Genomic DNA, 23,827 nt, shown 5'->3' with positions numbered 1-23,827 from the left:
CTCTATCAAAAAAGAAAGGAAGAGAAAATTACTGAATTCATTTATTTAATGAATTGTTTCATTGAATATTTCCTCTTTTCCCTTAATCTGAATGCCTTTCTCCAACTTTATAGTAGATTATGATCTACTAAAACAAAACAGAACAAAATTAATTGGTATTTACTTGCATGGGGTTAAAAAGTAACTAATTTAGATATGTCTGAAAATATGCTCTAATTTTGAATAGGTTTCAGTAACTAGGACTTTGCATGATATTTCTGTTATGCTACTAGTATAAGGAGGTTAGAACACTTAGTCCTTAATCAAAAAATCAAAATATTGTAAATACTGGGTCTCATGGACAGGATTGAATTTTGAAATTTAAAAAATTCCTCTTTTCTATCCAGTAAAAGATCATCATGAAGGAATACTAACCACATTGTCATATATCTGTTATATATATTTAAAACCACTTTGCCTATATGAGAAAAATTGAGTTGTAAAGAAATGAACAATCTCCGTGGAATTATTCTAATAGCTAAGCAAGGAAGACACCAGGAAAGCAGCAGCTGTCATTTGATAGAGATGCGGCAATAACACCACCAGCAATGGAGCCCTTATATTGTTCCATGCCCCCGACTCAGTGATTTAGATGCTTTCATTTAATCTCCCAATAACACATTCATTCAGCACGCATTTATTTTGTGCTCACTATGCTGCAGATACTGTTCTAAAAGCTGGGATATGGCAGTACACAGAACAAATCCCTGCCCTTATTGGAGCCATAGAGATTAATAAAGCGGGTTAAAGGAGATAGTACTCCTGGGAGTGGATCGGGGATTGCTGTTTTATATAAGGCAGTGATGGAAAACATTTGAAACACTGACTTTGGAGAAGAAACCTGAAGATCTTGAAGGGGCATCTTCCAGGGAAAGAGCATCCCTGGTGGAGAATTAGCAGGTGCAGAAGTTTTTAAGAAAGCAGTATCTCTGTGTGTTCAAAGACAAGCGGCATTGGGCTGGCAAAGGAGAAAATGATAGAAACTGGGGTGAGATAGGGGAAGTCTACAGCTCCGCTGGGACCTGTGAGGCTACTGTTAAAAATGGCTTGTATTATGAATGAGATGAGAACCAGTGAAGGCATTTGAGCAGAGAAGAGACCATCTGATTTAATGATTAGAAGGAACTCTTTGTGGAGAATAGAGCAATGGGGCAAGACCAGGGACCAGCCAGGGAGGTAAACATTAAAAATCCCTTAATTCTGATAGATGGAGGCTACATTTGTAAATATAACATTATGTATAAACTTGTTGAATCCCTATGATGTACACCTAAAATTAATGTAACACTGTGTATCAACTGTACTCAAATTAAAAAAAAAAACACTTTTAGTGGTAAGTAATCCAAGGTTTAGTAAACAACCTCCAGAAAGATACTTAGTAAATAAGTGGTGGAACAGAGAGTAAATAAATGGTGGAACTGAGATTCACATTCAGAGCCTATTTTTCCCCTGGAAAATGAAAAGGAATATAAACTCTAAGAGCAATAGACCATTGACACTTCAGTCAAAGGAGGGAAAAGAATAAAGGATCCTTTTCACTAATACCACCAAGGGAAAAGACAATATGAACAAGAATCCATAATCATTAAGGATTAATTTATAACATTTTTGTTCTATGTATTACTTAGTCTTCTTTTAATATTTGCATTTCAAGTATTATGCACAAATACACTGTGGACGTCTACATAACTGCATACTTTAATATTAAAGTTCTAATTGTAAGGAGAAGAATAATTAGATGAACAACAAATTAATCTATGTATTTCCAAATGAAGCAAATCTATAGTGAGTAGCTTGTAGAAACGGCAGACTCCAATCTAGATTTAAATATCTAGTTGGGAGTAGCATACCTAAATCTAATTATGGGCCAATAAGTAGTTTCTAGTAAATTCCAACTTGAAAGACAGTGGCACATGTCATAATTACTTACTTGAATTTTTTTTATCCTAAGATGTTTTACTTTTCCTTTGCAGAGATATTCAAAACAAAGGATTAATTATTTTAGCAGAAAAGTTAATTCTCTTCTCAGAAAAGTTAATTCTCTTAAACATGTTTTGTGAATTAATGGCATTTTGTTGGGTTTCTTGCAGCCTTGTAGGTCCATGATTCTGTGAGGGGTGTGTTGATTAGAATATAAATAAAGTCAATGAGGTCAGTACTATAAATGTGATACTTTTCTAGAATGATGAAATGTATTCAACCTCACGATCATAGTCTCTGCATCCTCTGTATTAGTTAAGGTTCACATGAAGCTGCTTCAACAGTTATTTCGCAGCTCAACTAGAATACAAGTTTATTTCTCTTTCATAGATGGGGCAGAGCTGGTGCAACACATCTGCAAACTTCAACACGTGGCTTTCAGGTTTTCTACAGTCATTAAAATTCCCCAACTAGGGGAAAGTCAGGCAAGGGGATGAAAGGACCAGTCAGGCAAGGAGAAAGTGCATAGATTAGCACTCACATTTTTTACCTTAACACATCTCATGTGGCCACACCAAGTTGCCAGGGCAAGTATGTTACCAACTAAAACTCAAGTCTACTTTTGGAAGAAAAGAAGATAAATTGGATATTTGGAGCATAATTTGTATATTTTTTGCCACAATTAAAATTCAGGAAATTTTATTATGAAACCCATTAAATTCATGTCATGGGCAGTAAAATGGCAATGAATCAATGAACTGGAGCAATAACATATTGTCACTGGAGAGATTTTTCAAAGCTCGTCCGTTACTTGAGTAGTTTCCCTTTATCAATGAAATACTATACGCCATTACGACTCTAAAGTTGTGAGGATTTCAGTGTCCCACTGCTCCTTCAGGGCTCCCACAGTCGTAAAACAGGTGTTTAACCTCTTTTTAGGTGTGCACTACACATGTGAATATCAGCCTTTCAGTGGTGCTTAAGATGGGATATAACCCTCACAGCAAAGCTGAACAAACAGCAATAATGGCAATGAAGTCCCTATCGCAGAGTTACAATGCCTATAAAAGTATGTACAATTATGACACCAGTTCCTGGGTTGCCCCTTCAGCACTGTGTTATATTGAGTCTCATTATTTCCTGCCTGGCCTGCTCTTCCTTATATGTTTCCGTATACTCTAGAGCTTATTTGGGCCCTGACGTGACATTTTGCTCTCTCTCTTACCTTTCACAGTAAGTTTTCGCTCATTACTTGCAAGATGCACTGGATCCAATGTTCCACTTGATAGAATGTACCTGAAGCAATATGCAAACTCAATTAAGGCAAAAATGAATGTTACATAATGAAGGGAAATTGATGGCAAGTCTATGAAATGTTTAAGGTAATCAGAATGTAGCCGCATAGCTGAATAAAGTACCCTGAGCGGCTGTTCAGGCCACTCTGAATGGCTAATCTAGAAAGGTGCTCCTTTGGAAAAGATGAGATTTGTAACATTAACAAGTTGAATGGCTTGCTCTATATGTTGACTTAGAGTTTAAGCATAAAAGGTCATGCAGAAAGACAGCGTTTTATGGGGTAGACCTTTAAAGGTTAGTACTTCATGTATTTGGATTAAAGATACTATTAGTCTTTTAATCCCTCCCCCCAAAAAAGGGATTTAGGGATCTAATAAAACCAAGAACAAGTTAAGACAGAAGAAAGCCAAGTGCCAAGGTTCAATGTGAGAAACAATCCTTTTGCACAGTACCACTTAAAAGTGGGAGTCTGCTTTTCTAAAATGGAATGTTTTTGCTCTCCCGTGTTAAACCAGAAAATTCATTCAGGACTTACAATAATGAGAAGATTGATTTTTAGTCATTCTTTGGGAGACTGAAATTCTTCATTAACTGGAAAGTATCAGTCTTGAAACTAGCCCTGGAAATAATTACTTGGTAGTGATCAAGGTGCTGATATTCTAAAGGCTCTACTTTCTCATTTATAAACTGCAGTAAATATCAAAAGAGCTAATTAAATTGGAAGTGTTTTTTATAAACTATTAAGCATATGTGAATGCAAGCTCTAAAGAAGATAAAGATGAGGCTACTTACTGAAATGCATTTTAAATGAACAAATATTCAGATAAGCTCATCACACAAAAATGTGTTGTAGGTGAAACTTGTCTTCAATCTTACATCCTTTTCTTTGTTACTGTACTTTTCCTGTGTCCTGTAACTGCTTCTGAGTGTCTGATGTCTCATTCTTACTCATGTTTTAGCTTGGGGGGAAAGGGAATATTTGCTCTCTGCAGCTTACCTCTTCCTTGAATGCTCTTCGGATGGCAGACACCTAAAAGACCTCTGTCACAAACTCTTTATTTTTTTGTTAATGTTTACTTATTTATTTTGACAGGGAGAACATGGGAGCAGTAAGGACAGGGAGAGGTAGAGGGGGGGGGGAGAGAGAGAGAGAGAGAGAGAGAGAGAGAGAGAGAGAATTCTAAGCAGGCTCTGCCTTGTCAACACAGAGCCCGATGTGGGGCCCAAATCATGACCTGAACCAAAAATCAAGAGTCAGATGCTTAACTGATTGAGCCACCCAGGTACCTCCTGTGTCATAAACTCTTAAGTGAATCAATTGCTAATTGGATGACTTATGGTTCTTATAAATTATATTAATTGAATATCATCTTCATAGAAGCATTATTGCTTTAGGGATATGTGTACATATATAACAAATATATATTGAAAAGTATGAGAAATTTTCCTTCTCAAATAAATTTTCAAATCTTGGCTAGGTGAGTTGCATAGAGATATAGGTCTCAATGAAAAATGTGTCACTAATCATAAAAAATGTTTACAATCTTCATTAAGTTTACTACATGATCATGAAATTTTAACTCTGCATTCAATAATAATACTGTTCCTGTATATAAATATTTTTGTTCACTATGTATATTATAGCACTTAATTTATCGGACAATTTTCACCTGACTAGTAGAAGGCATTCAGCAAGATATTATGGGGAATAAAATGTAAATTAAACTTATTCACTGACCTTAAGATAGTCACAGTATGCTAGGAGATAAAAGCATATAAAAATTCACAATAAAAGGGAAACTCTAATTCAAAGGAGTAAGCTAAGTGCTATAGAAAGAATAATTCTGAATATAGAATTAATTTATAAAATAATTGATGAAAACTGTAAAGGTTTTGAATAGAACTGGATCATAAAACGTAAACCTCCACTAAGAGGAAGAAATCAGCACTTCACTAGATTTGAGGTACACCTACATCATCTTTCTTGGTCTTGCCTCCAAACCAACTCATATATAGCAATCAAAGTATTGCTGTTACTACACAGAAGCCTTTATGAACCAATTTCAGCTCTAAAGGAATTTAAAAGCTTGCGTGATTTTGTGACTAAAAGATTTAAATGCATGTCAAAATCATGGTAGGAAAGAAGTCCCAATCCTGTGAGTTTTTAATTGCTGAATGCATCCTTCAGCCACGAAAGAAGGGCTCACCTCAGCTGGAGCTGCCGGAAGAGATATATGGACAAGGTGCAACTAAAGTTGACATTGAAGTATGGGAAGGGTTTGCATAGTTATTTAGGAAGGAGGAGGTGATGAGCAGAAGGACTATAAGGAAAAACAAAAAGGTGTACAAATGCCAGGCTTGTCTGCAATGCTCTTTTCTACCTTCTTTACTTCTAACAGAACACATTGTATTCATCCCTCAAAGTCACCTCCTCTGTGAAGGCTTCCCTAAATCCTTTTACTCTTCAAATGCGCTATTCCAAATGCGTGCACGCGCACGCACACACACACACACACACACACACACACACACACAGCCATTCTCACTTCTTGTTTATGTCTGTCTTAAGTATCTTTAGGAATTATTTTATGTATTATGTTGCAATATAATTACTGGTCATATTTGTTTCTTCTACTGTTCTGGGTATTGCTTGAAGGAACGGATTCTGATTCACTCATCTTTGTATCTCTGGTCCCTACACAGTGCTTGGTATGTTGAAGACACAGGTGATAACTGTCAGTTTGAACTGAACCAACAGAGCTCTGTAGGAAATTAGAGATGGTAAGCATGCGATAATAGATTGGAATGAGTTTGAGAAAGATCTTAAATGGACAAAAATAAGAATTTTGAACTTAATATGGAAGACAATAAATCCATTTTATTTTTTAAAAACTAGATAGTATTCTCAAAAATAATTTGTAAGTATTTTCTCCCAGATATCATCAGTCTTTGATCACACTGTTTAGATGAATATTAACCGCTGATTTTATTTTCAGTACATGGCCTCTGCCATCACTTCTTCAGGAACATAAAAATCACCATGCAAGTCTAGTTAATTTGAAGATCTCACAGAATAAGCTGCATACACTTCACAGAGAACTTGTTCATTCTCTACCTACCTTTTGTGGAGGTTGCTTGTTCACAAGATACTGGAGAGAGGCACCCCAAGAGCTCTGGAAACCACTACTCTGCCAACTACCCTTTCTTCACGACTATTCTATCAGCCCACATTGTTCTGATAATCTCTCCAAATCCACATAAAGCATCCATGGACCACTGGTGGAAGACTGTCTTCTCCTTAAATCTGTGTGGAACTTTATCACTTGAACATTGATGTAGAGTGAGTCCTGCCTTAAATCTCACAAGCCCCATTAGCTTCTGCCTTCCTTCTCTTACACAACACATAGACCTGGTCTCTCTGACTGGCTAGGAAATGAGCACTCTCCATATCTCTTAATCACCCTTGACTTCTCTCTTCCACCTGTCATGCCATGTTAGGAGTCCATCCATGCCCTAAATCTTTTCTCTCTTTTTCCAGCCAACCTCTACCCCAAACAAACACATTGTACAAACATACTCCTAGTCAAGAAAGTAAGTCAGGAATATATAAGTTTCATATACCCAGTGACTTCATTGGCTCAGCCAAGACACTCTCCTAAGGAAGAGTGATCTGACAGTTGGAGTGCATATGGAGTAAAGAAAGCCATGAGACAGGGGGGGTCCATTTGGAAGTTCATAATATAGGAATATGGTGAAAAATAAGGTCCACAACCACTGTGGGCATGGTGATTGTGTAGAAGAAAAGATGGCCAGGAAGAACCAGTGGAGTGGTGAGCCACTGCAGATGTGACTGAGAAAGGAGCAGAACACTTCACTGAGAGAATAATAAGACCTTTCTTAGGAAACAGAGGAGCAAGGAGACAGAATTACTTTAATATTGAAGTCTAGGAGTTTTAGGCTTCTTGAGTTTGAAGTGCTGGCAACATTCCAAATGGAAATGTTCACCAGGAAATAGGAAATCAAAGATGTGAACATTGAGAAGATATGGGACTAGTTGTTTTTAAATTTTTCAACAATTTTATAGATTTGTTTTGATGTTCAGAAAGAGAATGAGATTCCCAAGACAGAGAGTAGGGGAGAAGAGTAGAACATCTCGTCTCTACTGTGTTTTTAAAAGTGCTAGCACTTCATCAGCTCTAAGCCTTTACAACTGTTACTATTTTTCTGTAAACAAGGCACAGTGATTTTTACTGGGGGACAAAGGTACCAATGCATGAGAATGCCTGTTATTTAATACGAAGACATGCAATTGTTACTTAAATCTCAGTTTGTAAATAAAAAGTATAATTATATTGAATGTGGCTCCAAGTCACTGTGTTTTAAAGAAAAAGGATAATCCCATCTCTTTATTATGTCTCTCAGGTATACATTTTTGATTCTTACAGATTCACGTCACAAATACAGCAAACATTAATACTTCCCGAATCTTCATACATGTGACCCTGTCTCTTCCATATTTATAGTTGACAAATTACCTCTGAATTCTCCATATCTAACAAAGTTCCTGGCACATACTAAGTGCTCAATAAATATTTAGTGACTGTGTGAATGCATCAGAACAGCCTTCTATGTAATTCCCAAGTGGGAAAATTAAAAAAAAGCATTAAAATAAGCTGTAAATGAAATTTAGCATATGGTGATATTTAGAAAACATGATGGAGATCTTCACTTTGAAATTTTTTACAAACACTGTACCTTTAAAATAGATTTTTAAAGCTTTAAAAAACCCAAATAGCATATTTACTTCCAAAAATAAAACTGCAAACATCTGGCAGCAAGATATAAACTCTTGCCCTTGGAGAGTAGTCCTTATTTTGAAATTTATCCTCTGGTGTTGCCATGACGACTGGCCATGAACTGAAATTGCTATGTAATACATTCTATCTCCCATTGTGATTGAATCTAAAACCAGCAGTAAATTTCTAGTAATTAGAGGAGACAACCTCAAAGGTGGACTTGACAGAGACTTCAAACACTGTCTCAAAATCTTCTCCAGAGGTTTGGGCGACTACTGTTGACTCAAATGCTACATTAGCATGCATAAGGTAATTAAATATGGAGCTGAGAATCTGGCCAAGGAGAAATCTTTTTGCCATATTCAAATATGTCAAGTCATGTCAAAAAAGGAAAGAGAGAGCAAATCTAAGCCAACATTTATTGGATGTGAAAGAGAATAAGTAATGCATTTGGTAGATAAATGCTGGTCCTCTGAGAGCTTCTAAATAGCGATTTCTGACCTAAGGCATACTAATTCTGTGCATAGAAAGGTGTAACATTTGTTGTTCCAAAAAATAAAAAGGATCCACATAGGTGTGCTTATACCTATAATACCAATAACTTACTTTCTCACTAGTGCTAAGGTGTTTTAAATTATTTTTACATAAGATAACAAAGTTCCTGTGTCATGTAGGAGAAAGTTAATCATGTTTTAATAGCAGATAGTCTCTGCATTCTTCCTGACAGATGGCTACCTTTACCTAGTGTAATTTGGACTAGAAAAGAGGAAAGGCAAAATGAGATGCTGTCGAGAGCATTCATGTCTGCTTTCCTTTATGTACAGAAGGTATATATTTTAACTGGTGCTAAGAACTCCCACATTCTCCAAGGTCACATGTATCTTTTGTGTCCAGAAATACTGGATTCATATCCCAGTACTTGAACCTAAAGTAGGACTCCAAGAATTATTCTAATTGAGCTTCTGCATCTAGTAAGATGATACATACGTTTCAGAGAGTGAGTGAATCAGCCCCTGTCCTCATCCTCAGGGTGCTTGCACAGTAGCTGGGAATGAGATAGATTAAAGGGGAGAGAGAGAGAGAGAGAGAGAGAGAGAAAGAGAGAGAATACAGGGGAAAGAGAGGAGAGAAAGGGAGGAAGAAAAGCAAACAAGTTGATAAATGTGAAGAAAAGGAAGCAGAGTGCTGAGATTCTGAATGATGGGTGGCAGGGGAAGGTAGGGAGGTCAGGCAAAGTCCCTGTGAAGAGGTGACATTTAAGAGGGATCTGAAGGGTTTATATCTGAGAGGCAGTATGTTGGCCAAAAAAGGAGGAGAAATTTGGACTTTGAACCTTGTGCCACTCCTTTAATCCAGTACTAATTTGATAAGTACTGTCTGGAGCTACCTCTGCTATCTGCCAGTCACTCTGCTATGTGCTAGCGGACACCACAGAGAACAAAACACACCTAGTCCCTCGTTCACCAGCTCCCTCATTCATGCCTTTATTTTAGTGGAGAGGATGGATGTCGACCAAGTAGTTTCCATTGTAACGTACGTCATTAGAAAGCTGTTTATATAGTTCCCATTTTAAAATAAACCGTATCATATTCAAGGTAGACTGAAGAGTGCAGAGAGGTGAAGCTGGTTCTTTGTGAGCCACAGGGCATATAAGCCCATAAAGTCCCCAGGACAGGTAAGAAGTGGGCACAGCAAGGAAAGAGATTTATAACTTGCTGAATGTCACAAAAGGCTCTGTTTTGCTCAGACTGAGTTACATTAAGCAGCCTGATACCAAAACAGGTCCAGAAGCCTCTTTCCTCTCCTCCGCTGTTCTCCAAACCTCCATCCCCAGCATCTTCTATTCGATGTGTGTGTGGTGGAGATGGGAGCTATGTTGGGAAGAAAAGCTTTCGCCAGACTTTTGCAGACAAATGTGAAGAACATTACACCTTGTGTGCACTTTAGCTGTATATAAAAGAGAAGGAGATCACAAGACATCCTCCATGGCCTCTGAACTGAATGGATGGACGTGCTCATCAGCATGAAAGCACTCTACCCAGGGCTGGAGCTGAGTCAAATGTCTTTGTTCTGGGCTTTGACCTTTCCTTACAGAATAAGTAAACAGAGAACACAGGCTCCCCTGGTCAATAATAGTGCTGACTGATCCTACTAAGATAATTATCAAAAGCAATGTTTATTGTGTCTCCCCTTTGTAAGATGAGCTCCCAAGATCTCAGTTACCCTACAGTGTTGTAGATCCCTCCAGACCCTCTTGTCTCTGTTTGGAGAAGTCTCTTAGCGTCTCTGCTCAGTAACAAGACAATAAGAGAACAGAGATCTAAAGAAAACATTGCTGCAGTTATACTGATTCCTACATCAATGACTGGTAAGAATTGCTTTTTGAAAGAGAGTACAAGTTGGGATGGGGCAGAGGGAGAAAGATAATCTTAAGGGGACTTCCGGCCTAGCATGGAACTCAGTGAAGGGGCTGGATCTCAGGACTGAGATCATGGCCTGAGCCCAAAGGAAGAGTCAGAGGCTCAACTGACTGAGCCACCCAGGTCCCCCGAAAAGAAATAGTTTTTATTGGAATAGTTAACCCTTAGCTTTCTAAAGGTGATATATAGTACCTACTCAGCCTAACTTAGTATTTTTGATAAAGCAGAATTCTTATTTGGTTTACAGAACCTAGAAGATTATGTTGTATGACTGCTTTACCATTATATTTATTTCCTATTTTCTGTGCTTTGGTGAAGTTATTTAAAAAGAAGGAGGCAGTATTGAATTGAAACAGCTATTCCTACATAGATTCATAGCTCATAATGATACATATGCAATTATATATCATATAAAACTCTATCCCAAGCATATATAACATTCTGAGGCTTGGAAACTAATTCTTAAAGCTTCATCATGTGTAAAATAAATTATAACATGATAAGAGTATTCTAATTCTAAAATTGAAGATGATATTTAGGATGTAAGCTGTTTAAATGAAACTTAAATAGAAAAATTGAAACTTCAAAAAAAATTTTAAGAACAATTACTGCTATGCTAAATGGACAGTAGACATAAAATTATACTGAGAAAAATTACTTATTCACTGGAGAGATCAGAGGTGAAAGGTATCAAAAGTCACTACCAATCAAAAAATATTACAATTAATATTTTACTTTTATAAAATTTTATTCCTATATTTAAATAGGAGTATGTAATATTTTCAGGTAATCATCTTTTGAGTTTGGCGTTAATGTAGTAAAGTATAAGTGATATACTTGTATTCTTTTTACTGGATTCCTGACCTCCTTTCCCTCTGGGAAGAGAGTGTATTACTACTTAAATTGGTGAGAAAGTCTGGCCTGAAACAAACTAACTTGATACTTTAATCAAAAAACAAACCATTATTTTAGTTTAAAAGGCATGCTTATTGAGCTCATGCCAAGGTCTTAAAAATCCTGCCTTTATCAATAAGTAATAAATAATGCAGAATAGATAAAAATACTTGTGACTTAAGGGAACTCGATAGTTATTAGAAATGTGTGTTCTCAAATATGGAAAAGAGGAATGCAAATACAAAGCCAGTAGATGGCCAAATATAGGAAAATATAGGAAAAAAGAGGAAGAAGTTGAGCCTTTTACGTGCCAAACAAAGCAACTAAGAAAAGGAGCTCAGTTTAGAAATGTAATAAACAACTGGGTGATAATCATTAGCTACCAAAGAACCAGCATAATTTCCTGAATGAAGAGTGATTGTCCTAGAAGCTCTAGGTGCAAATGGTATGTCATGCCAAGATGAAAAAAATTTCTTCTCTCGAGTGGCCCCTTTTATTGTTTTTCCTAATTGAGATATAATTGACATGCAACGGCATATTAGCTTCAGGTGTAAAACATAATGAGTTGATATTGGAATCTATTGCAAAATGATCACAACAAGTCTAGGACTAGCTATCACTACACATAGTTACAAAAATAATTTTTTTTTCTTGTGCCAAGATCATTTAAGATCTACTCTCTCATCAGCCCATGAATCAAAGCATTTGATTAGCAGAAGTACTGGGATCCTACAGAAAAGTAAGTTTGAAAATTTCAATAGAAAATAAGAAAACTTAAACATATGTTCAGAATTTTCAGATAAATGTCTCAGGAAGTTGACAGATTTAAGGCACAATTTTTTTTTAATCCTAGAACTTGACTATCTTTTAACAGCAGAAAAATTATGATCATTCTCCCACAAATATGTCTGCCTCTGCACACAAGTTCATAATTAAGAATATATTCAGGATGAAAATGTTAAAAGGAACTATGTTTGAGTTAGTGAGAAGAATATTGAACTAGGAATCATGTCATTAAAATCTGGGGCTGGTTCTGCCATTTCCAGCCTGGTTATATGTCATGTAACGTCTACTCATCTGTATCCTCATCTGTGAGATGAAAGTATCAATGCTTAACTTCTGGGGTTTTTTTTTTTTGTTTTTTTTTTGAGAGGTAAGAGGTAAGGGTCATTTGAAGCACTCTGTTTAAAGATGCTTTGAAAGGAATTAGACAATTTAAAAATATAAGGTAATGTTACTATGTTTAGGCTATTATTAAACATATGAAGCAGGTTTTATGTAGCACAGAAAAGGGGTGTGGTAACCTAATTAAGATTTTAAAACTAGGCTATCCTAAAATTAAAGAATGATATCAAGCCAGAGTTTGTCTCTAAAACTTGAAAATTTGACTAAGTAGTTGGAAAATAAGTAAAAATCAGTGAGGGAATTTTGAATCATGAATAATTAGGTTTAGACTTCATTTCCTTCCACACTTCTGTTTACACTGAATGCTTGCTGCTCTGAAACTGGTCCAAGAGGGGGAAAAATGAATTGGCTTGCTCTGGGACTTCAAAAGGAGGTCAGTTCCTCCCTTAGCATACTTCAGATTATTCTGGGAAAAGGCCATGCTGAGCTGTCAGAGTGAAAGCATTCTGAAGTGTGGTTTCATCAGGTGCCACATTCGTAACATGGGTACACAGCAGGCCTGTTCCTGGGGTCTCTGGACACCTTAGGAAGAGATGGGCACTGTCATTATTTCAGTGGGATGAGTTTGCTACTTGGTGGCTCAATTTGCTCCCCTTGTAAAATCTACACTGGAGTCTGGACCCAGCTGAAACTTTGGGCCAGTTCTCATGTCTGCTGCAGAGGTGGGGCCAGGGCTGGCCAAAACCTGCGATCATAAGCACTCCAGGTGAGGGGTTCGGATGTCCAGCCTCGCTCAGTTTGAGGGCCATTGGGATTGCATGTTTGGGAAAGGGTGAACTTCCTGTCTGCTGCAGACCCTATTCCTCTTGCACACAGAGAAGTCAATGATAAAGATTCTAGCATTTCTTTTAGGACTTCAGGCAGAAAATCTTATGAAGCCCTGATTATGCCTCCCTTTAACGTATGAATTAAATTATAGAGATAATTCTCTCTGATTCAGGAATACGAACTTAGCTTACATTTCACAGTGGCCCATCTGATGCTCTTTGGAAGAAATTTACTTATATTTCTCATTTTCTCCATGATGGTATAATTGTTATTTGAAATCCTAATGATCAGAATTCCCATCTCCTTTGACCTGATTTATTAACGAGTGGCTTGGCCACTGAACTCAAGTTTCTTAAAAAATGAACTTGCTCTGTGTTTATACCCAGCTTTGTGGAAGTATAAACTATCTAAAATATGAAGATAATAACATGAACGACAACAAAATTAGGAGAACACATAGTAAAGGGGATCACTCAAAAGTGCCAAGTTATCTGAACGAACTTCTTCCAAGAAAATTATGAAAGTACCTGACAATATTAAAGTCAAGTCAGTGGAAAAATTCCTTTGCTTCCTGTGATGAGGAAGTCTAGTACAACTGAGTGGGGGCATTTCCAGCACAGATTTATAACTAATGTTTATTTGTCGTACTAGGACTCTTAAACTGATACAGGATGACTGGCAAGGCTGAACTCCATAGTATGCCTTAATTACCAAAAAAAAAAAAAAAAAAAAAAAAATTAAAACAAGTTGTCATTTATTTTAGGTCTATTAACAATACTAGAAATATTATTAAATTGGAACATGTAACAAAGGGTTCAACATAGAAAAAGCATATAATGAACTTTTCTTGATTTGTTTTTTGTTTTTAATGTATTCAGAGCATATATATTTATATACTTATTACTTATTTATCTACCTACCTACCTACCTACTTATCTGTCTACCTATTGATCTATCCATCTACCTATGAATTATATGAAAGCCATAAATGGTTTTACAATATAAATTTCTTTGGTGAATGGCCTTTATTGGACAAATTAGGTGTTACTGTTCCAAAATAACTATGGAAAACGAATGAGTGTATGCTCTATGACAATAAGGACTTAATTGGCTAAGTTATAGGTAGAATACTAGAGAACAGAAATCTGGGGTTGTGGGCCAGGTTCTCTGCAGTTATGCTTGGGTAATGGGCTGGCATCTCTTGTAGCACACAGGCACTGGTTATTTCATTTGTGATATAAAAATAGATGATTACTAGTTAAGACCCCTTACGTTGACTCTCAGAGCCCAACTCTTTTCTTTCACATTGACCTTTTCTACATTTTTAAATTGCTGTTTTGAAAAGTGTAAGAAATTCTGCCCTGAATATGATAGTCACCCCAGTTCTCTCTTTGCACAGAGCAGGACAGCATTAAGAACAAACTGTATAGTGTTTGCTCAGGCTGGACTAAATTTAGCCAAGAGAGGAATGGCTTTCTTCCCTCAAGACAGAAGTACAAAGTGATGGAGGCTCATTAGGAGCCCAGAACAAATAAAAAGGAAAGGACGGATGAGTTGACCTGAGGGGTGTTGATGCAATCCACTTTCTCCCAAACAAATTTGTTTTCATATTCTATTCTCAAAGATGGAGAATGTGGTCTTTCTTTCTAAATATTGTAATGTCTTATCTCTTTAGGATCCCTTTTGAATTTCCATTATGATTTTTTTCTCCAGAATAGTTAGATAAAAGGCCTCTGGGAATGCTTCAACTTTGTTACAAAAAAAATGTTGTGTTTGGTGCATAAAGTATAATAATTGGATATTCATGTAGTCATCCACATATCACCAGTGACCCATTTCCAGGAGAAATCTGATGTGAAATAAATTTCATTATTTAGAAAGTAAGAAAATTTTTATCAAAAGTAATTGAAAAGAATACACAGGAAACATTGGCTTCTTACCATGGGAGGGTCACTTCTCCACAGCCCAACTGGTAAGTAGGACTTTTAAGACTTTAATGCCTAACTGATAAGTAGGACTTTTAAGACTTAATGTTGTCACCATTTTCCCCATAAATATTGTAAAAATCTCCTGTCTTTCAATATCTGCCCACTGAATCCTTTCCAATCTATCTCCACAATACTGAGAGATATTTTCTATATCCCGTTGGTCATGAAAACCTGATTGAATCACATCCTTGTATGAAATCCCACAAAGGCTGGTAGCAGAACACCGAAATGCCTTGGCCTGGTTTACAAGATTCTTTATGATCTGGAACTTTCTTAATTCTCCAGTCCCATCTCTTAGCACTATCAGCCTCTTCTATTTATAGTAGCTTTTCTGAATTATTTTTCTTACCTGAAGCTTCCAGGCTTATTACTTTAATGTCTTGCAGATGCTTCTTCCACACTTGAAACACCAATCCTTCTCCCCTGTTTGCCTCCTTGACTCCTGCTCATCATTCACCCCTTTCTATTGATGGGGTCTGACGTCTCCTTACTGCTTCTGCGAGGTCCTCTTCTCCCCATCCTCACAGATCTCCCCATGCTCTGTGGTAAACATGTGTCTAGTTCCATCTCTTTCAACAAAATGTCATTTTGTCAAGATAGATTTTTCATTTTCATGATGAATTTGTTAGGCTTCACTGGGGGTAGTACTCACTGGTTGCTAAGTGCCAGATACTGCAGCCAGAATGCCTACAATGGGTTCAAATCCCACTACCACCACTTTTTAGCTGTGTGACCACATGCAAGTTACATAGACTCTCTGTGCCCTCAGTGGCCTCATCCCTAAAATGGGGGAATTAAGTGTACTTACCACACAGCATTGTGAGAAATAATGAATATGTAAACTGCTCAGCACATGCCTCATGCTTACACTAGTGTTAGTTGTTACTCTAGCCTCAGCACTGCCGGTGTTCTACACGCAGCAAACGATTCATACAACTCAGCCGCAATAATTAGTGGACGATAAAATACCACCCAGTTACCCTTCTCTATCATCTTGTGCTCCACCCCTTATTGTCAATAATTGTCCCATTCATTCAACAAATATTTATTTTGTTATCTACTCTAATAGAACTGAGAATTATAATGAAATTACCCACTTCATTTTGTACAGGGCTTTGAAAAAAATGCAACTGTCAGAAAAATGATAGAATTGGGTAAAAACTCATTCTCCTTCTAGAGTGCTCATTATAATAGCCTCCAGTTAAGTTTAAACCAGTTGCTCTCTGGGGTCTTTCCAAAGATGAAGAAAATGATTGCAACTTCTGATTTTTTCTCATTTCCAATTTGTGTGAGCTTTTTAACTTCTTTCCGTATCTCACCTAACTCGTATGCAATCAAGGTCAAAGGCAGTTTCTTAAGGAAAAAAGAGTAAATCTGCTGTGAATCTAGTTATTTCATAAAACTACATCTTTTGTAAAGAAAATTATATATAAAAAAATTGACCAGAAAAGATTCAAAACCCCACAAGAAGTGGCAGTAACTTCCATGAAATTAAACTTACTTGCAAAAAATCCAATTAAAAGCAACAACAGACATTCGCAAATGTTCTACTGCCCCACACGGCAGTTTTTTACCTTCTTTCAAAGGAATGGGCCAAGCTAGCCTTTTCCTAACTCTATTTCCTAAAGGTTTCCATAATCCTTTTTCCTTCTGTATATATTTCCTTTAATCTTGGTGCTGTCTTGGGGAAGTAAGTTTCAGGTAACATTGGGGAAAAATGATCTGTATTCTCCATATGCTCAGAGGATGTGGAGACGTTTCTGGAGAATCATGAGAGAATGGAGGGATAAATGTGTCCAATCCTAATTATTTCTGTCAGCGCCTCTCTTCTCTCCTCCTGTACTCCAGACCTACATTTTACTCCACAAATGCCAGATGTCCTATACCTGTGGTGGCCATAAGGCAGGTCCTTATGAGCCTAGGGACCTAATGAGATCCAGCATATATTCTGGACAAAGGTAAAGAAGCCCATTATAGGAAAGGCTGGGAACAAACATTTTATTTTGAGCTCCACGGTGAACTTATGGTGAAACCCTCGCATCCAGTTTCTACTGAATGAACAAGTGCCTGTCATATGCCAGCCATTGTACTATGCTGATGGGGGTTCAAAAACGAAAGACACTGAAGTTCTGGCCCTTTCACATACAACTCCGGTGACTTTGGGCTGGTTTCTTCACTCTCCAAGTCTAAGTCCCCTCTTTTTAAAAAAGGGATGATGGACACTTGATAAAGTTGTTGGAAGGATTAATTGAATAAAATTCTAGTACATTCCCTTGTACACTATACGTGATTAGAAATGATAGCGATTATGTTTGATGATGATGATGATAATGAGGAGAAGGAGCCGGTGGTGGCAGTAGAGGAGGAGGAAGGGAAGGAAGAGGATGAGGAAGAGTAGAAGGAGCAGGAAGAAGAGGAGAGCAAGTCATCTTAATCTTGAAAAACCCTAATTTCTAGTGAGATTTGATGAATACTGCCAGGGTCTCTCAAACCTTATTATTGGGCCTGAAATTTAAAATAAAGTGCAAACTCTGATTAGTGTTTGGTTTTTTGGGTTTTTTTAGTTCCTAATTTTATGTAATGGGTCCAAGAGTAAGTCGTGAAAGGATTCGAGAGCCTCCCCTTTTAGAATGACAATTCTGATTCCTACAAAAAAGCAATTGCTGATAACAAAGAACAAACCTCCACTGGTAAAGAGACTCATGAGAGAAAAGGGGGTCACTCTCAGAGCAGACGCAAAGCTGCTTTGTATGCTGGTTACCCCTCTGTTAAAGAGAATGAAGGCTGAGGCTCTCAGAACAGAAGACTGCTCACAGGAACAAGAGGGACTTGCTTAGAGAGACTTCCATTCCGGGAAAAGAAAAGGCCCTTGAGAAGGCACTGAGGCTTCTTCGCCTCACAATTAACATAAACTGAAGGACTGGTAGAAAAACCGAAAGCAATTACATTTTTTCATTTCAGCAACATTTTTTTATGTGCTGATTATATGCCAGGAAAAATGCTCAGAGTCTTAGAAGATGCTGGTGAACAAGAGTCCTTGTTCTGACTCTTAAAGAGCTCTCATAGTTCAGCAAGGGGCAAACAAATGAATGCATAAAAAATGAGTAATCACAAACTGTGACGAGTGTATGAAGGAAATAGTTTGCCTTATATAGTGGAGGCGCCATGTGCCCCACACCATGACTCTTGGTCCCCCTGACTTGCTGCAGCTGCAGGGGAGTGCCCAGCCCTGCTGAAGGCTTCCTGCCCCATTCCCGCCCCCTCCTGTGCTCCTCCCCCCACTCCCTCAGGGCTTGGTTCTGCCTGGGAAGGTATGGAGATGAGGTCCCCAGGGCAATCCTCAATCAAAAGGGAACCTAGCTGGTGGATTAACGCCCCAACCTCTCTTTCTTTAGAAGGACAATTCTGGAATGAATTCTACACAACTTCTCAGAGTCCTCAGCAGTAAGAAGCCTCATTGCCCACAGGTCATTACTGGCTTCATCTCCCTCCTTGTTCTCATTCTCCCTTTTCCCTCACTACTTCCTGGAATCACTTCCCAAATAATCTACCTGCATCTAGTCCTCGTCCCAAGCTCTGCTTTTAGGGAGCTTAAACTAAAATCTATGGGTGGAGTTGGGGGAGGAGAACCCGAACCTGAAGGACCAGGAGGCACTGATCACAAAAAGAGGTCTCAGCACAACATGGTGCACACACAGATTCAGAAGTGTGAAAGCACCTGGCTAGAATGAGGAACAGAAAGCAGCTCAGGCAACTGGTGGCTGCAGAATGCACTGGAAATCTTATCAAGATGCTATTCTGTGAAAGTGTCCACCACTTGCTAGTGGCAGTAGGTGACTCGGGAACTTGGAAAGACAAGCATCATGGGACCTTATGCCAACCAGCACCATGATTATTCTAGTCAGAGAGTGTGTCATTCTTACAGATAAGGTATTTGGGTATATTCTGTGTATATCTTCTCTCTCCCTTGCCAAGAATACTTCTGTTACTTACTTAATGCTCTTGGCATTACAAAAAAGAATCCCAATTCCTTTTTGTGAATTATAGGACCATCTCAGACCTGGGTTTGAATCTTGGGTCTGCCATTTATGACCTTACGACCAGTCTTGAAAAAACTACTTAAACTTTATTTATCTCTTCTTCATCTGATAAAAGAGATAATTACTACCTCATAGGGAGATAAGGGAGATTAATTGAGCAAACATATGCAGTAAGCACTTAACTCAGCATTTGACCCACAGTAATAGCTCAGTAAGTGTTAATTTTTAGCAAAAAACTCAACAATGTACCTTTCATAAAACCTTTATTAGAAAAGAAAATTTCAAAGATTCAACTAAGAAACTGCTTTGCCATATTCAAGCAGAAAAATTGAGGTGTCCTTTCAGGGTCATAGGATGTTAAATATGTGCAAATGGGGCTCTGGAACCACCTAGGAACCCCCCTGAAAGAACTTGTGATTTCACATGAAAGTATAATTTACTGAGTTTTTTTAAGACCATGGTTCCAATACTAAGCCTTGAGTGTAATCGCCCTGCTTTCTGATGGGTAGCAAATAGTGAAATGTAACAAAGCTCTCATTTGTTAAACAACATTTTTGTGTAAATCTGGCTAAAGCCTCATAGCATTAGAGTGTGGCTCCTTCTGGCTATAGTTGTGCATTGTGAGAAGAGCCTCCTAGAGAAGGAGCTTCCTTCTGGAGATGAATAATCAATAAAAGCCGCCCACTATGAAATCTTTGGTAAACCACCTTAAATTCTGATTTTCCAACTTGCTGAAGTACACTCCAGTTAATGTTATATTCTGAACTAAATTTGAGTTACTGATCTTAAGTGTTTGATATTTTTTATGGCTATGATGCATTTAGTAGGGTTAAGGAAGACAGCTCTTTGAAATATAAATTATTGAAATGAAAAAGCTTATGTAAAACTCTATGGATAAGCATTTCAGCCCTCTCCAAATTCACTGTCATAAGAATCCATCATTCTTTTGAATGTCACATATTTTAAGCATCCTATAAGGAAGCACTCTGGTGCTTGAGGAAGTTACAGTTGGAAATGCTCTTTTTTCATGATTCAGATATAAAGAAATCTTGCAACATTATTTGGGAATATTCACCAACTGTTGCTTTCAAATAAGAAGTATTCATAGATAGTATGTATGATTTGTGAATAAGATGAAACATTAAAATTAGCATTTAGAACATTAGTATAGTAATCATATTCTTCCATATGGTGTTTACAGTTTATTACTATTGTGTACAAAGTTATTTGATTTTAAAACTGTACAAGGACATTATAAACACTCAGTAAATCATTGGTTGCCTTAGCAGTATTTAGCCAGGATACAGGAAGCAAAGTATGCTATCGCTATGCAAATTTGGTCCAAATGTTTATTTTGTTTTAAAATTTTTAATGTGTGTTTTTTTTTTAAGGAGAGAGAGATAGAGCATGAGTGAGGGAGGGATAGAGAGAGGGAGGGAGACACAGAATCTGAAGCAGGCTCCAGCCTCCGAGGTCTCAGCACAGAGCCAACGTGGGGCTCAAACTCAGGACTCTTAAGATGACAAAGTCAGACAATTAAGTGACTGGCCACCCAGGTACCCCAAATATATGGGGGTTTTGTTACTGTTGTTAACAGGAAGAATTTAAATTTTGATACTGGCTAAAAATTGTGATTTAACAGTGAGTTAATGAAAGAATTCCTTTCCTAGAGTCCCATCAGTTACTGAGTAATAATCAGCTATTAAAATTATGTCATGGGTTAGTAGGCCACAAGCTCAATCAAATCTTTGCATAAATTCTGCCTTCACTTTTTCATTCTTGTTTTCAGATTCAATAAATGTCAACTATCCATGCAGAAGATCACACAGTCCTTGACCCTTATTTCCTAGATATAGCTTCTACACAAAGGCACGAGGAAACACTGATTTTTCTGTGTATTAGGCACTATGCTAAATTCTCAGGTGGATAATCGTATTTAATTTTTTACAACATGCTAATGCAGAAGATATTATTTTTAGCACCTCCGTTTTAAAGAAGTAAGAACTGATGTGCAAAGCAGTAAAGGAGCACGCCAGATATGCAGAGCCCAGTTATCTGCCTCCAAAGCCCAAAGCCTTAAATGCTGTGCTGTGTTTTGTCTACACCAAATTTTTCCTGACCTTTTTCACTGTCCATAAAACCAATCCACTCCAGGAAAGAGCAGCTACTGATGATTGGCCCCAGGAGGCCATCACTGACTCCTGACTGCAGCAAATCAAGCTCGTGAGTAGAGCCTGTCTGTTCCTACTCTGTATCCATGCAACAGTGAGTCCTATTTTGCCCCCTCTCGGCTCCCTGGACAGCAGCCTCTTGACTACCCTCCTGACAAGCTCTCTTCAGTTGTTAGTATTCATCGCTACTGTTAGTGACTTTCTTGTTCGGTACATTTCTGCTACTTTGTACTTAGATGGCAATAACAATTAAAATACCAATTAAATAATTGTAGAGTGGTTTGGTTGCTATCAATAATAATTGAATAGCCATGAAGAATAATGATGGCTACCATTTTTTGTTGAGCTGAATGCTAAATGCTTTAAATGTATTATTATACTACTACCACTTAATACATTTTCATAACTTCTCCATGATCAGACTACCTGACCTAAAGCTCATACAATCCTAACTCACTGGAAAGAAGGAGAGATTGTGAAATGGCTCAGAGAATTTATAGGATGTGCCTAAATTCACATAGCCACCAAGTGGTGAAATTTACATTTGATTTCAAGTCCTAGTTCAAAGTCTATAACCTTTTCCAAAATAAAATAATTGGTGGAGCACATACAATTTTGGAAACATGACTGACTTACTTCCAGAGTCATTTAAATTTAGTCTTTGATATTGGATTCATTTTAATATACACTGATATTATACTCAGATATCTAAGATTGAGCTAATGGTCAGAATCAGGAATGACAGGTCTATAAACGCTAGACCCTATTTCCTGGAGCCCCTCCCAAATTAAAGTGTGGTACTATGCAGCTCATAGATCACATAACAGCTCCCAAACCTTGCAACCTTGCAGCTATAGAAAAAGAGTGACAAAGCCAACACATTTGAAAGTAGAATGAAATCCATTCCCAAATCAACACTGTCTCTTTCTGTCTCTCACAGGTACAAATTAAAGAATTCATTAGAGAAAGCATCAAAGACATTATATTTAACCAATATCTCAAAAAAAGTTCAATTATAATTCGAACTTAGATTCTGATATTTTCTTTAATTTATAAGAAAAAGGTTATAAATGTGTCAAACATGAGTCAATTACAAAATAAACCAGAGGAAATAGAATTTTGACAGGAAAGAAATTGGGAAATTTCTTCTTCATTCAATCAACAGTAGTCCAAAGAGCAACAGAGAACAAAGATAGAGGCCGTGGGTCAAAGATTGACAGTTAATTCACTGAGTTTTACAATTTTCTTGACATCTAGGAAACTAAAATTAGTCCTTAGCTTCCCCAGATGACAATATATATTCTTTCCCTTTAATGTCTAGAAGGCACTGGATTTCATAGTATTTTTATTTTTAACAGTATCAGTTTCTTGAGCAATCATTTAAAATACCTCAGAGAGGTTATACATTTCATTGTGGTACTTTGTAGGGTGTGTGTGTGTGGAAAGGTCTTTTTGAGGCATTTGCATAAAATAAAATGCACAGGTCTTAAAAGTACAATTTAATGAGTTTTTATGATATCATGCACTCATGAAACTGTCACCAAAAACAAGAATATAAAATAGTTCCATGCAAACGAAAGTTCTTCATCAACCTTTCAAGTCAATGTCCGTCTCTTCCTAGAGGCAATAACTTCCCAATTTCTATCACCATGGATGACTCTGCCTGTTCTGGGGTGTCGAATAGATGGAACCATATGATATATACTTTTTTGTTTTAAATCTGACTCAACATAATTAATTTGAGATTCTTCTATGTTGTGCATCTGAGTAGTTCATTCTTTACTAATGAGTAACATATCATTGTATGAATATACTACAATTTATTTTTTGCATTTTCTTGCTGATGGGCATTTGCATTACTTTCCATTTTGGGGTCATTGTGAAGAAAAGTGTTTTAAAGATTATTTTGGAAGTTTTAATTTCTTGGTTGGCTTGTTTTTTGTGGACATATGTTTTCATATATTTTTAGTAAATCTTGTTAATATTGGGGCGAATATTAAATTAAATGTTTAAATGAACCTTTTCCAGGAAGAAAACTACTCAGTTTTTAAAAAGCCTGGAATATTTCTATTTAAAATTGGAACTATATGTGAATGATGTCAGGAACATTTAAACAGTGAGGATGTGGCACAAAAACAGACACATAGACCAATGGAATAGAATAGAGAACCCAGAACTGGGCCCACAAATGTACGGCCAATTAATTTTTCACAAAGCAGGAAAGAGTATCCAATGGAAAAAAGACTGCCTCTTTGGCAGGTGGTGCTGGGAGAACTGGACAGCAACATGTAGAAGTATGAAACTACACCA

General features: G+C 37.2%; 1 long non-coding RNA gene across 1 annotated transcript in view; it reads left to right on the top strand.

Moving 5' to 3' along the window:
- Nucleotides 1-8,282: 8,282 nt before the first annotated feature.
- LOC115279230 overlaps nt 8,283-23,827 on the top strand; it is a 56,460-nt gene continuing 40,915 nt past the window's right edge. Inside the window, exons 1-2 of the long non-coding RNA XR_003903298.1 lie at nt 8,283-8,360; nt 12,027-12,104. This is a non-coding gene — a long non-coding RNA (uncharacterized LOC115279230). The remainder of the gene's footprint in view (nt 8,361-12,026; nt 12,105-23,827) is intronic.

This window comes from Suricata suricatta, chromosome 15 (genome assembly GCF_006229205.1).
Source record: "Suricata suricatta isolate VVHF042 chromosome 15, meerkat_22Aug2017_6uvM2_HiC, whole genome shotgun sequence".
Taxonomy (NCBI): domain Eukaryota; kingdom Metazoa; phylum Chordata; class Mammalia; order Carnivora; family Herpestidae; genus Suricata; species Suricata suricatta.
This window is presented reverse-complemented; position numbering and strand designations above follow the sequence as displayed.